General features: G+C 47.9%; 1 protein-coding gene across 2 annotated transcripts in view; it reads right to left on the bottom strand.

The window, feature by feature from the left end:
• The window catches only part of SLC39A14 (solute carrier family 39 member 14), a 47,938-nt gene that overhangs the window by 16,330 nt on the left and 16,096 nt on the right, over positions 1–15,512 (bottom strand). The gene's annotated exons all lie outside the window — the stretch shown is intronic.

A 15,512-nucleotide genomic window follows, 5' to 3' on the forward strand; every position in this document is an offset into this window, starting at 1 on the left:
ACAAAAATGAAGACCCAACACAGCCAAAAATAAATAAATAAAATTTAAAAAAAAACAAAAAACAAAAAACAAAACTGACCCTTCACCCCTTCTATAAGGCCTCTGCCTAGCTTTTGAGAAAAATCTTTCTTTTGAAACAGAAGATAAAAAACAAATTCAATAGGTTTGACCAAATTTGAAAAGAAAAAAGTACAGAAAAACTATGGGTGTTTAAAGTCCTTATCTTTTTAGAGATACTGAAATCATCATGGATTAAATATCTTACTTGGGATTTGCTTCAAAATAACCAAGGAGTGGATATTTGCATTAGAGTACAGATGAGACAAGACTGAGCATGAGTTGATAATTGTTGGAAATGAGTGATGGGTAGGTGGGAATCCATGATACTATTCTCTATACTTTTGTATATGTTTGAAATTCTCCAAAGGAAAATCTAAAAAAAAAAAGAACACCACCACTTAAAGAGGGGGGATAAAAAACAGACTGGAAAAATTATACACCATCAAACATGCCAAAGGATTATTTCTATACTACCTAAATTCGGGAACCAACATGAAAAATACTCAGTCTCCCCGGCTTGTTAAGAATACAAATTTAAAAGATGGAGGGTGCTACTTTGCTACTTATTAAAATAGCAAAACACATTTTTTAAAAAAGATATAAAACCAAATGTTAGTGAGGTTAAATAACAGAATAACATACTTCTGGGGGCTGTATACATAATATGACTCTGGAAAAGTTATATGATAATAAATGTATTTAAATCCTTTAATAACTCTACTTCTAGAATTTACACTAAGAGAAGCAATCCAAAAATAAAAAGGCTATTGGCAGAAAGATGTGTTGTGGTCAAGTGGATTACATCAATTTCATGCAATAGTATGCAGCTATAAAAAGGAGAATCGTGAGTTTAATGTTAAATAAAGAAGCAGAACAATTATGTAATCAGAGTTAAGAACTGAGAAGGAACAGAGAAAAAATGAAACCTTCCAGTAGCAGGATGGATGATTTTTCTTTTGTTAATCATTTCCCTTAGTATAGTTATAATTTAAACTTGTGAAATAAACAAACACCAGGAGGGGAAAATGAGCCTCCTATTTAATCCAGGCCTAGGAGCCCAGGCACTGTAGTTATTCCCATGCTTCCTCGGGGACACCCGGGGCTCTGGCATGATGCCTCACGTGGATCACTCCATCTCCCCGACCTTGCTTGGGACAGAGGAACCAGAGCAAAGTGGTTAAGAGCAGGCTTATCTGCATCCTGACTCTGCCGTTTACCAGCTGTGTGATCTTGGGCAAGTTATGTAACCAGAGTCAACATTCTACAATCACCCAGAGCGGTGATAGAGCGTACCATGGCCTTTAGGGTCAGGAAGACCTGGCTTGAATTTCCACACTGCTGCTTCCCAGCAGTGACCTTGGCCAAGTTACGTAGCCTCTCTCTCCACACCTCAGTTTTCTCATCTATAAAATCTGTACCCGCCTCACTGGACTATTGTGAAGATTTAACGACATGAGCTTTGGCAAGGGACTAGACTCAAGAAAGCGCTCGATAAAACATGGCTATGATTATCGTAAGACTTATAATTGGCAAGGCTCCTCCGCTTTGACTCCCTCTCAGATATTAAGCTGCCAATGGAAGCACAGTGGCCGACTTTACTCCACGCCTACATCGCACAAGTCCCCGACCGCAAGCATACCCGGGACATTCCAGGCTTTAGGTTCCACATGTGGGGCACGCACAGAATCTGGAAACATAAACCATCACTCTTCAGTGAATATACTTTGAGTCACACAAATGAATGGATTAGGCATCAGCAAAAACGATAGTCTGTACAAGTGCTACTTTGAAACTAAAAGCTCTCAAGTCTCCACCAAGACCCAAAAGTTAACTTATAGTGAGTAGGGTGGACCTTATCCAAAACAGCTAAACCCCACCGTACAAAGAAAGCTGTTCTCCACCCGACCACACTGTGATTTGTCTAAGGCGTGTGCTGTACTGTTAAAACAAAGGGGAGGAGGGCTGCATGGGTTTAGGAAAGGGGGGGCAAAGAGATGAGGACAGCAGTTAGCAGTCCCAGTGTGACCTTACCTGAAGCACCTGACACTCACTGATTCCTTTAAAAGAAGGCAGGACATTTATCCCCACAAAACAGATGAGGAAACTGGGGTTTGGGGATCAGGGAACGTGGTCCATAACCAGCAAGTAGACCAGAAATCGAATTCTCCGTGAACTGAAGCCAGGTCTGAACGACACTAAAGTCAGGGCACTCTTAGCCACTGTCCCCTCTGTGTGGAGACACACACATACATGCCCTAGGTCCCATGCAGAAGCCACCAAAGCCCGCGTGTCTCTGGGCAGATCTACCCCGGTTTCTACCAGTCCCAGCAAGCACCCCAAATCCAGGCGTAAGGTGCCCTGAAGACCTGTGAAGGAAACCCCCCAAGTGTGTGACACAGACAGGCTGTGTTACAGGGTTCCCTCTGCCGAATCACTTCAACAAAACAAACAATCAAATCCATCTGCAGCAACTTCAGAACACTCACAAACAAGAGACATGTAAAAACACTTCAAGGCCGAGACACCTGGGGTACTTGTAGCTCTACCTGGACAGGCGTTCACGTCAAGGTAAGCATCGACTCGGCATTTGCTCTTCAGTGACGCAGAGGCCCCTGGGAGTGGGTGGGGCGGAGCCCTCCCACCTGGCCTGCACTCCAGACAGGATGCCCACCCCGGAGAGTCAGAGGAGAATGTAGAAACAGCTGGAGGGCAGTAAGGAGTCCTGGTCCAGGGACCCTGGACTCGTTAAAGACACTTCAAATCCAAGTGACCCTGGCTTTTTGGCAGACATGAAAGGGGAGCTTTCTGCTCCAAAGGAGATGTAAGTTATTCTTAGGAAAAAAAAGAAAGTTTATAAGAGATTCTTTGGAGGAAAGAAAGAAGAGAGGAAGAGAACACATACAGCTCCGGAGCAGCGGGATGGTGAGGCTGGGCAGGGGTCCTCGCCTCCAGCTCCAGCTGCAGGCGGAAGCCCAAGCCCGTTCTATTAAGTCCATGGAAATGGGCGGCCCCAGGTGGGCCGTTCCCGCCGGGGAGCTGAGCCAGCCGCCCTCAAGACCACCTTCCTTCCAGGAGGAGTAAGAAGAGCCCATGGGGCCAGGCATTAAAAACAAGCTGCAGGGCTTCCCTGGTGGCACAGTGGTTGAGAGTCCGCCTGCCGATGCAGGGCACACGGGTTCGTGCCCCGGTCCGGGAAGATCCCACATGCCGCGGAGCAGCTGGGCCCGTGAGCCATGGCCGCTGAGCCTGCGCGTCTGGAGCCTGTGCTCCGCAACGGGAGAGGCCACAGCAGTGAGAGGCCCGCGTACCGCAAAAAAAAAATAATAATAAAAATTTTAAAAAAAAGCTGCAGACAGACAAAGGCTCGAGTATACTGTTGGCTCAGAGGACCAGGCTCCCTGACTAAAGAGAAGCTGGAGTCTTCTCCACCCCTTTGTTCACCTGGCTCAGGTTCCAAGAAGTAAATTATTTTAGTGCCTTAGGTCTGTCTTCAAGGCACCAGACCCAACCTCCCCGGGACGGGGTCGGGTGCAGGGTGAGGTGAGAGTCGACAGGAGATGCTTTGGCTCTGGACCCTCTGTGGAGCTTCAGAAGTGCCTTCCTACCTTGGGGGCTCCCAAATCAGATTCCACCTGCCTGTGGTCCCTTCACCTGGCTCAGAAATATCTCATCCTGGAAGCGGCACTTCTGTCCCGCGGACATAACTTTACTCTTATATTTACCATGCTGCATTTTTTCCATGCCCACCCACTGTCTCAGAGATGAGCAAACATTTACTTCTCTTCGTGGGGACAGAGTAGTGACTTTCCGTGATGCTTGGTCCAGGGACTGGACATTGATGTGAGCAGAACAGGCAACGGAGACCTGGGGGGCCTGGGAGCTGCTGGGCCTCCCAACACCCACTCCCTTCCCTAACCACGCACTGGCCAGACAGCCCACTGTTCTCCCTCTCAGATTCCTCTGGGCTGAGGAATGGAACGCAGAAGGTAAGATCTAATGCTGCAGAGACAAACATGGCTAAGGCACAGCGGTTTCCAAGGCCAACTGGTAAGTCACAGGAAATGGGCAAAGGATGTGTTTGGGACCCTATCTTCTCTGTGCAGCACCCTATGCCTACTCTGTGCCCCCTCAAAGCATGGGCTAGGTGGGAGCACAGTGAATTGGAAGACTCGAACTCTTCAGCTGCGATGCTAGTCAGCGGCAGGCCAAGGCGTGGCGTGTGTGCAAGGGCAGTCTGAATTGGGCTTTTGCAAAGCACTTGAGTTAAAACTGAGAAAAGACTGATGGTCCAGGACTTCCCTGGTGGCACAGTGGTTAAGAATCCGCCTGCCAATGCAGGGGACATGGGTTCGAGCCCTGGTCCGGGAAGATCCCACATGCCGCGGAGCAACTAAGCCCGTGCACCACAACTACTGAGCCTGTGCTCTAGAGCCTGCGAGCCACAACTACTGAGCCCACGTGCCACACCTACTTAAGCCCACGTGCCTAGAGCCTGTGCTCCACAACAAGAGAAGCCACTGCAATGAGAAGCCTGCACACCGCAAGGAAGAGTAGCCCCCGCTTGCTGCAACTACAGAAAGCCTGCGTGCAGCAACAAAGACCCAATGCAGCCAAAAAAAAACAAAAAACAAGACTGATGGTCCACACTAAAGAATGACCAGGGGGTCAGATGGGTGGATAAGGAGGTGCAGGTGAGGGGGCAGGGGAAAAGGAGAGGCTACAGTGACATGAGTGATGGCTCCCGAGGTCCTTGGCTGCATTACTGACTGGCCTTAGTGAATCATCTTAAGCCTTCTCCTCAACTGTCTCCTCCCCACTTGAAATCCAAAGGATGTAAAAAGAGGCATCAAGTTCTCTTATATTCCTCTTGGGGACAGACAGCAGGGGGTCTCTGAGGTGCCTGTGCTCTCATACCCAACTAACAACCACAAGGCGGCTGCCATCTCCCTGGGGGCTCTCTCCCCACAGCTCATTGCTGCAGAAGACTGTCAGATAGACTGGTCTTCCTCCAGTCCCCATCCCCTCCCCATTCTAAGGCTGTGACCCGTCAGCCTAATAGGAATGTCTCCCCAGTGGACACTCCCCACGAAAGGTTAACCGGTGAGGGGTAAAACAGACACACATGGTCTGGGTGAGCCAAGGGGGCACCTTCCAGAGCCCACCTCAGGAGACGTGTATAAAAATCCCCGAAACTTGCAGACCAAAGACAAAGCCAGGCCTCAGGGTGGAGGTGGAGGCCCTGAGGACTCAAAAACTCTGGCCTTTGTCTTCCCTGCTGTGGGTGCTGGTAACTAGGAAAAGTGCAGCTCTGGCAGCAGAAGGACCACTGGGTTTGGTGGGAGAAGTCCAATCTGTGCCTCACTGATCTCACTAGGTTGCCTTCCTTATACTGGAAAGAGGAAAACAAACCCACAGAGCTTTCTTTGAGTACTAAGAAAGATAAGGTATGTTGAGACACTATATAAAAATAAAGATTTCTGAATTAAGATGGAGAACTGAAATGGCAGCATTTTTCCTTCAACTGATAACTAACTTTTGAGTTAAAAACAAAAATAGTAAAAAGCAAGCCAAAAAAAAAAAGTCACCCACAGCAAGCAAACAAGGAAAGAGACATAATCTGATATAATAACTTCCAAACCAGAGGCAAGGAAAGGAATGCAGGAGGTACCACACGTGGCTGGTCTCCTAGCCCTGGCCCGGCCCCAGGAGGATTCTCACTAAACCGCCCCAGATCTGAAGAGAGGCAGACTGCCGCCAAGTCTTCCTCCCCTTCCACTGGGGAGTAGTGGGAAAAGGTGCTGGGAAACAAAGAAACAGGTGGCAGGGGAACAAGAACAACAGGCTGACTCCCTCTGAGGGAAATAAGGGCTGCAAGGCTGCAGGCTGAATGAACTGGGGAAGCTGTCCAATTCCAGTGGGTCCTCCTCCCCCTCCAACAGCACCTCCCCAGTCCAGGGTCGCCACCAGGGCCACCACCAAAGTCCCAGAACACAGGACCAATCCATGCCCTCCACCCCCAACTCAGGCTACAGAGGACACGCCATAAATACCCAGCACTCGGCACTGCTGTCACTGGGGTTGGGGACAAACCAGCCTCAAAGTGGTGGGAAGAAAGTCACTGCCTTATTTTAGAGCCAAAAGAGCCAAAAAGCACTAGCATGAATATGACGAGGAGAAGCTGCAGGCCAACCACGCAGAGACAAAGATGTCGATGGAAAGGAAAACATCACTCCAGAGACAGCAATCCCTCAAAACTGCCCACTCTGTGGAATAACTCAATTAGAACATGCACACAATAAAACCAGGGCTCAGAGGTGGGGCTGTAAGACAAAAGGAGATGCAGGCTTACCAAAAAAAGACCAACAAAACATCACTGAAGAACTAATATACAGATTCTAATGAACGGAGAACAGAATTCTGCCAGAAATTTCAAATAGAGATACTGACAAAAGAAGGTTTGAGATAAGCACAGTGAATGCGGACGGAAAAGACAAATTAAAGCACATAGTGACGACACGACACCAACGCCAGGATAACTGGTGTTCCTGAAGTAGAGAACCTGAGACCGGAATAAAAAATATGCTCAAAGATAAAAAAACACATGATTTCCCTGAAATGAAAGGAAAAACAGAATCTGATGATTGCAATAATACACTGTACTCCACAAAAATTTCACGCAGAAGGCTCAACACTGGGATGCTGCCTAGTGAAGTTACCGAACTTAAAAAGAAGGCTTTTCCAGGAATCCAGAAGTAACTCCCCCGTCCCATAATATTTTCTTCCAAAAACTGTGAAATGTACTAAAACTTCTTTTAAGTGGCAGAAAATTCAGACTGCCGTCATCTTCTCCATAGCAACATTTAGCATCAGAAGAAATGCAACAGTGTTTACATAATTCTGAGAGAAAGAAAATAGGAACCAATGAATATTATTCCCAGCTGTGATGTCGTACAAATTGGTAAAGACAACAGGCAGAAATTCTCAAGCATGAAATAAGTCAGAGACTTCAGTCCCCTTTCTAGGGGGGAAGAAAATGACATGATAATGAAATGCAGCTAATTAGCAGAAAAATAAAATGAAGGCTCAGGAATGCAAAAACCATGGGTAAGCATTAAAACCCTTCAAATAAGAAATAATTAAAAACTATGGGGATTACGGTTATAGGACAGAATCTAAACGTTATAATCATGGACAATTTAATAATATAATTAATATAATCAAGAGATGGAAAGAAAGGAGATGAGAAAAAAATGTGAAAATGCTAATGTCCTGGGATTTCCCTGGTGGTGCAGTGGTTAAGAATCCGCCTGCTAATGCAGGAGACACAGGTTCGAGCCCTGGTCCGGGAAGATCCCACATGCCGCAGAGCAACTAAGCCCGCGTGCCACAACTATTGAGCCCGCGTGCTGCAACTACTGAAGCCTGCGCACCTAGAACCCATGCTCCGCAGCAAGAGAAGCCACCGCAATGAGAAGCCCGCACACCACAACGAAGACCCAACGCACCCAAATAAAGAAAAAAAAGCTAATGTCCTCATTTTTCATAGCAGAGTCAATAAATACCATCTAAAATGGAAACAAGTAATTATAGATATGACTCACAAGCTTTTTTTGTTTAGTCTTTTTGGGGTCTTTTAGGAAATCATCTCTCTTGTGAAAGACACATTTCTTCATAGTTTAATAATTCCTTTAATTTTACTATAGTTTTTCTTTGGTTACATTCAGGGAAGTTTTCATACTTTTTTATAGGAGTATTTTCTTTAATTTTTATTGACGTATAGTTGATTTACAATGTTGTATTAGTTTCAGGTGTACAGCAAAGTGAATCAGTTATATATGTATATATATATATATATATGTATATGTATATATATTCTTTTTCAGATTCTTTTCCCATATACGTTATTACAGAATATTGAGTAGAGTTCCCTGTGCTATACAGTAGGTCTTTATTAGTTATCTATTTTATATATAGTAGTATGTATATGTTTATCCCAATCTCCTAATTTGTCACGTGCTCCCACGTTTTGGAGTATTTATATCTATTTCTCTATATGCATTTTATCTGTGAGCATGTCTGGAAGGTTGTCTGGAATAATGTTCACCTAATATTAGTGATGACTATTTCTGAGTGGTGGGATTTGGAGTGTTTTGTTTTGTTTTGTTTTTAACCTTTTTAAATGCATCATTGATGTGTCCCAGTGGGTTGTGTAGGTACAACAATATAAGAAAACATGGGTGATTTTTTTTATAATCAGGGAGTTAGGGAGAACTTTCTAAGTATGGGACAAAACCTAGAAGCTGTAAAATTAATAATGTGACTACACAGACTGCCAAGTGTTCTATAAATAATTAGTGTGCTCCCAGCACGCATGGTCAAACTAACAAAGGTACAGTTCTCTGTGTAAGTCCCCATAGACACCGTGAGAAAACCAATAGTCTCGCAGCATGTACTGAAGTACATACCCTCCCTACAGGCTCTCTGGAGTCCAAAAAGCTTTGAGAAAAAATACTGAGCCTGTGGTCCTCCCTGCCCACCAAATGAACATTGTCCAAGAGGCCACTCTCCTCTCGGACAAGACGAAACTCCCTCCCAAGTACAGTGCAAATATCACGGCCTGAAAGCAAGTCCTCAGCCTTGCCCAACAGGCCCAGGGCTCAACAGGCCATTTCTTCTCCTGCTTCGCTAGGCCCTCCCTCCTAACTGCTCTCCCACATACCCTACAAGGATGTGCTCTCTCCTCTTCCAGCTCGAACTCCCAGAACCTTAGCCTCAGGCTTTGGCTCAGCCAAAGGCCACCCAGGGTGGGAGATTTCCACTGACAGCGTAGGGGAGCTGGCAGGGAGGAAGGCAGTGGGGGTACCTGGAACTGGTGACCCACTTACTATACTGTCCCCATGGAACCTCACATCGCTGGGAGAGGCAGGATGGGAAAACTTTAAAAAAAAAAAAAAAAGAGTGGTGACCCAGAAGCAGAGAACAAAATTTTAACCACTAGCCTGCCGTTCATGGACCAATATTTACTGAGCCCCCATTGTGCGAGTCACTGCCCGTGGGAGGGAGGTTGGGAAGGGCAGAGGCCAGCGGCGTCAGGGCCCTGGGCAGCCAGCACAGGCAGCTGGGACGGCTGATTTAGCCACATGCTGAGCCCTGAGGGCTGGACCAGCAGGGGAGAGTTGTGCATCTGCCAGGCTCTACCGTCCCAGCGGAGCCTGGGCTTGCCAGAGCAAAGAAACCTTCCAAAACCAACTAACGAGTCAGGAAGCTCGGTAAGCAGGAGCCTGCAGGACTCCCCCTACCAGAGGCCAGGGCAAGAGTCACCTCTATTCTCATTCATCCATCAACATTTCCCAGACACTCCATTGCAAAATTCTGACCTATTGTCCCTCTAAGTCCACTCCTGTTTGTCAGACCACGGGGCCTGGCATGTGGCTTAGGAAACAAGGTACTCACATCCACCACTTACGTCACCCATTTGAAGCAAAACTTCCCAACTTGTTATTCAGGGTCAAATAAATAAGTAAAATGTATGATCTAGTGGCTAAATCAGACAGCATGATGAGTTGGGCAGGCTTGGGTTCAAACTTGGGGCCTGCCGCTAACCTACCATGTGCCCCCAGCACAATTAGGCTGTGAAATGTCCAGGCTCTCAGGGGCATTCTGATAAACGAGAGAGAGAGCTTAAAGGTCACAGCACAGCGGGTACTTAGGTCTGTTCCTTCTGTTCCTTGTTCTCCAAGCTCTCAGGCCAATCCCCTCACCTAGACCTGAACCTGCCTATTCTTGGATTACCTCCTCTTCCAGGAAGCCTTCTGGGACCACCCTTTGAGCACTCATCTCCAGCTACTTTGGACTCCTAATGACCCGGGCTCCCAGGGAGCCTTCCAGACAGATTTTTGTTCCTTGAAGGCAAGGGGGTCCTCCCCTTATGCTTCCCCATAGCATAGTGTCTGGACCAGTGCTGGGCACACGAGTGGGGAGAAGCAGAGAATTTCTGCTGCAAGATGCCAAATCCAACCTCCCATCTAACTGATGTCTGCTGGCATCGCCCCTACAGCTTGATGAGGAACAGGTAGCTCAGTGCCTCCTTCCACAGACATTCTAACCCACCCACTACCACAGCTCCCCACCCCGCCCCCGGGGCCTTCAGACATTCCCCAAAGTCAGATATCCAGACCACTTATTACCCTAGACTAAACAATCCCCATTCCTTCAATTTTGTTTATATTCATTGAACAAAAGGCTAGCTACACCTGCCGGACTTTAAAAAACTCAGTCCAAGAGTTCATTCATTCAACACATATTCATTGCCTACTGGTTTCATACCGGGAATAATGCTAGGGAATGCCTAGAACCTGCCCTCACAGAGCAGGGAAAACAAACAATTCAACAAGCAACTTACAAGAACAATGATGACAAGGGTTGTGTATTGATCCGGGTTCAGTGAGGCAATTTAAGCAGAGATTTTGTGTAACATATTAAATGGCCCAGAGAATCATGGGAAGAGCTGAAAAAACAGACTCTAGTCTGAGTGTCCAGGAGCTACTCCCAAAATCACAGTGCAGAGCCAGTCGGCCAAGGAGCTGCTGCCCGCCGCCACCATCAGGAAGCTATGGCACAAGGAAGCTGCCTGCTCCAGGATTATGCCGCAACTGCCATGATCCACACCAGCAAATGGATGTCCCAGGGTCCATCCTGAGGAAGAGGATATCTACATATTGAAGACTAGATGGAGTGTAGCTAATTGGCAGAATGCATGTCACATTGGGAATTCCAGTGAAAGGACGTCTGGAAAGTGTCGTTTTTTGATTCTCTACTTTTAGTAGCTTGGACCATAATTTATTATCCAAAGTAACGCACTTGCCAGTGAAAGGAGGCGCTATTACTAAACACACCAGGACAACAAGAGTAAACCACAGGGTTGCCTCAGCGTGGATGCCTGGGGAATAAGCCAAACAAACCGTCCGCCATAGGTCACAACGAGGAGCACAGGAAGCTTAGAGAACACAGCAGGGAGGTCAAGTCTAGCGTCAGGGGTCAGGCGAGGCCTCCAGAAAGAGACGTTATTTTAGCTGAGACCTCCAGGGCGTGTAAAAGTGGGCCAGGTGAAGGTGACAGGGTGCGGATGGGGCAGAATGTTCCAGAAAGATGCAGCTTCGTTTGGAATGCCTCGGCCAAGATGCCGCATCTAAGAACTTAAGAGCCCAGGTGTACACAAGAGGATGTGGCAGGGGCCAGGGCAGGCACAGGCCTACAGGCCACGCGAAGGTGGCTAGACCCCATCTGGAGGGCAGTGGGGATCATTTTCAGCAGAGGTACCACCAGATCTGTGTTTTTAGTATACTGGTCTGGCTGCAGTGTGGAGAACAGACTGGAGGTGGGCAAGAACAGAAGCCAGGAGCCCAGGTAGGAGGTTCCCTGGGTTCCAGGTGGAAGAACACAGCACCCAGTCTGGTCTAAAGAGCAAGGCTTCTTTTTCCCAGGTTCGATCCAGCCTGGGGTGCTTCCCTGCCCCTTGGGGCTGCTGGCCCCACAGTTTTCCATTAAAGACCTGCAGAGGCTCTTCTTTAGCGGTTACCAGGAGAGAAACAAGCCACATCACTGTCCTGCTAACCACAAGTATCAGAGTGAGTCGGAAAAGACCGCCCTCCACCCCGTCATCGTTTCCTCAATCAGGCTGAGACCTCAACTCTCTTGCTGTAGCAGGAGGGTTATTCATAAATGCCAACTCCAACTCCCGGGCAGCAACACTGTGTGGGCAGACTGTGCCACCGAGGGCCTCTCACAAGAAGTCCCCAAATGGCTAAGAAGAGTCCTCTGAGAAGGGAGGTGGGCTCTTTCCAGACAGTGACCCCTTACAAGACCCTGGGCTACAGCAGGCAGAGGCACACCTGGTTTTCCTGGTGCAGGGAACCTCTCTCTACTAGAAGCCAGGCCGGAGGACAGCACCACTGCTCTGCCTGCAGCAAAGACTCTCCCTGCCCTGACGCCAGCCCACCCATCCCCCTCCCTCCATGTCCTGCTGCACCACTATCTCCCCCTTTTAACCCTCCCATCCTTAAGCCAGCACAAGCGCCCCCCCGCCACCACTCCTCCTCAAAGATTCTGACCGTGCCATCTCTTCAGCTGAGATGCTGAATTGGGAGTGATAATTTCTCCAGGAACGTAGTTCTCAGAGTGTGGTCCCCACCAGCAGCATCACCATCACCTGGGAACCCCTTGGAAACACAAATTCTCAGCCCCACCCGAATCTGCTGACTCAGAGACTCCAGATGGGGTCCAGCAATCTGTGTTTCAGGAAGCTCTCCAGGTGATCACGATGCACACAGAGGTCTGAGGACCGTTATTCTCAGAGGAAGGTGGTTAGATTACCAGATTTCTTCACCAGAGAGGGCAAGGAGCACTGCTGTGCAGTGGCGGCCCCTTCCCCGAGTTACTGCTCATGAGCACGTGGCCAGGGCCCGGGTAGGAGGGCACAGGCTGCGTCTTGGGCCTTATATTTACCAGCATGAGTCATAAACGAGCCCTACTCTCAGGAGAAAGAGGGTTATTGGGAAAAAGAGGAAAAAGGCCCATATTTCCAAACCAGAGACAGGAAGGTGGCAAGAAACAGAGAGAGATTGAGTAATTACATGCCTGAATCATAATTCCTCCATTTTCCCTCCCATTTCCCAAACCTCCCACATGGTTCATTCCCTGGCCCAAGGTCACTGGCAGTCATCATGGGATTACTGAGGTGAAAGGCCTTCCCTCAACCTCTGCTTCCTCAGCATGGGCCTCACCACGTGACAGGAGCGCCCCTCTTCTTGGGATTCAGGAGGAGAAAGTACTGCAGCGCACCACCCGCACTAGTCACTCACGCCAGCTCCACGCCACCCTGTCCCCTCCGAGGATCATGCTAAAATACCTACCTTCCATCACTTCCCCTACCCAACAGGAAAGTTTAGTCCCTCTGCCTGGCAGGCAAGGGTCCCTCCAACTAGGCTCCCATCATCTTTCACCCTCAGCTGCCACTACTCTCTTGCCGGGACCCTGGACTCCACCTGAGACGCCTGACCCTCCTCCCTTTCACCCCTGCACCCTCCTGTCTCCACATGGCCCACAGGACCAGGACTGGAAAGGCTGATTAACATATGGTAGAGACATCAGTCAGAAAGTTGAATGTAGTCTGAATGTGTTCCAAGCACTCTCTCCACAAGTGTGAAGGGCCTGGATGTGCTAGGTTTTTTTTTAAAAAAAGGATGAACTGCAGGAAAAAGCACCGTCTCTGGTCCACCCCAAATCCTCCCCAGCACAAGTCCTACCCCATCCTCCTCTCAATCCTACCACTCTGTCTCAATGGTGTACTGTCTCACAGTGAGACTCCTAACACTTTCAGTTAACTTTCTTGGTTGTTTCATAACAATCCTAGGAAGTTGGCAGGATCTAAATAAATACTTGCGGCTCGAATATGTAAATACAAATGCATACGTAAACAGACACACCTTCACTTCTCCAGAGAGTGCAGAATGGCTGGGATACACTGCACTGGAGATGCAGTATTTAGGGCCAAGGGCTCAAGGGCAGGAATGCACAGTGTCTTCTCAAAGCTCCCTCTTGCCAAAGGTGCTAAGGACAGCATAAGGACCCCGATACTCTGCCCTTCTGCTTCTCCGTCTCTGCCCGGCCAGAGCTCTAGAGAGGGGCTGTCAAGAGCACACTCAGATGGATTCCAGAGCAAAGGCAACCACGTTTCTGGCTATCATCCTCAGATACAGATCAGGGACAGCAAAAGACCCACATGGACAAGCTCCCCTTTCTCAGGTTAAAATACCCCTCAAGGCAGCAGTCTCTAGACAACATGGTGCCATAGGTGACTTCCCTTAACAACACGATGTATTTCCACTTGCCCTCCCCCTCCCCCCCCCAAAAAACTGCTTGCCTATTAAAAAGGGATCAACATTCTAACCAGACTTAAAGGCTTACCCTCTCCTGCCAACAGCAACCCCAAGGGGCAATCAGAATGCCACCTGGAAAGGGTATTTGATTTTAGCTTGCAACTCAGACATCCTCTAGTTGGGGTGACTTTCTGCCCCAAACGGAGGAAAAAAAAAAAAAAAAAAAGACAGATACAAGAATTCTTGCGGCAGCACTATTCACAATAACAAAAACTTTGGAAGCAACCCAAAAGCCCGTCAGCAGGAGAGTGGATAAACAAACTAACCACTTTCACACCGGAACAGTATAAAACAAAGTGAATGAACTACAGCAACATTAGCACTGCGTGCATATTACAAGTTTTCAATAACTGCCTTTCGGGTGCTACTCACAAGACCAATTCATGCCTCAAGACCTCTCCTCCAGATGACTGGAAGGATTGTCTGAATCTGAAGACAGGAAATCTGAGTGAAGGAAATGTTGAAATGCTGGTTGAAATAAAAATACTAAAATAAAATAAAATCTCTTAACCAGGCTTCCAGCTTCCACTGAGCACTCACCCCCAAACTGTCTGAGTCCCTTCTCTCTCTTTTTAAGTGTAACATATATACACGTGAAGTGTCCAAGTCTTAAGTGTACAGCTCAATGAGAGAGTCATCCTTTTAAAGTACAAACCTGATCACAGCACTTCCTTTGCTTTGAACCCACGATGGCTTCCAGTACACGTGGAATCAAATCTGGGACTTCCCTGGCAGTCCATGGTTAAGACTCTGAGCTTCCACTACAGGGGGCACGGGTTCGATCCCTGGTTGGGGAACTAAGATCTCGTGTGCCGCAGCCACACAAGCAAAACAACAAATGAATCAAATCTAAACCACTTCTCCTGGCCTATATGTCACTGTGAGGTCTGGCCCTTGCTAACCCCACTGACCTCACTAGGATCCAGCCACCCTGGCCTTCTTTCTGTTCCTTTAGCACACCAAGCGCATTCTGACCTCAGGGCCTTTGCACTTGCTGTTCCCTCTGCTGAGAATGCCCTTCCCCCTAGATCTTCATATCAAGTCTCAGCTCACAGGTCACCTTCTCAAAGCGGAGGGCCGCCTGGTTTCCAAAAAAAAAAAAACCTACTCACAAGTCATTCAGAATCCCAACACCCTGTTTTATTTTCTTCTTACCATATATCACTATTTTACAGAGTCTTCTTTCTTTTGTTTTGTTTTTTTTTTTACATATTTATTATCTATCTCCTCCTACTGACTGTAAACTCCACAATGGTGGAGACTCACGCCTATCTTCTTCCCTGAGCCTGGAGGAGTGAGTGCCTGGCACCAGGAGAGCCCCCGAAGGATATCTGCTGAATGATGTATTAATTTCCCACGACCCCCTTGTCCAGGGCCCCCAAGTTTAGAACCTTACTGTTCTTTGATCTCAACCCCCAGTCGAACTATTAGCAGTTATAGGGGGAGGGACACCCTCTCCTGCAGCTTCAAGAGAGCTGAAGACCCCCAGAGAGCCAGAGAATTCTGTCTGGAGTT

The sequence above is a fragment of the Tursiops truncatus genome, chromosome 6 (genome assembly GCF_011762595.2).
Source record: "Tursiops truncatus isolate mTurTru1 chromosome 6, mTurTru1.mat.Y, whole genome shotgun sequence".
NCBI lineage: Eukaryota > Metazoa > Chordata > Mammalia > Artiodactyla > Delphinidae > Tursiops > Tursiops truncatus.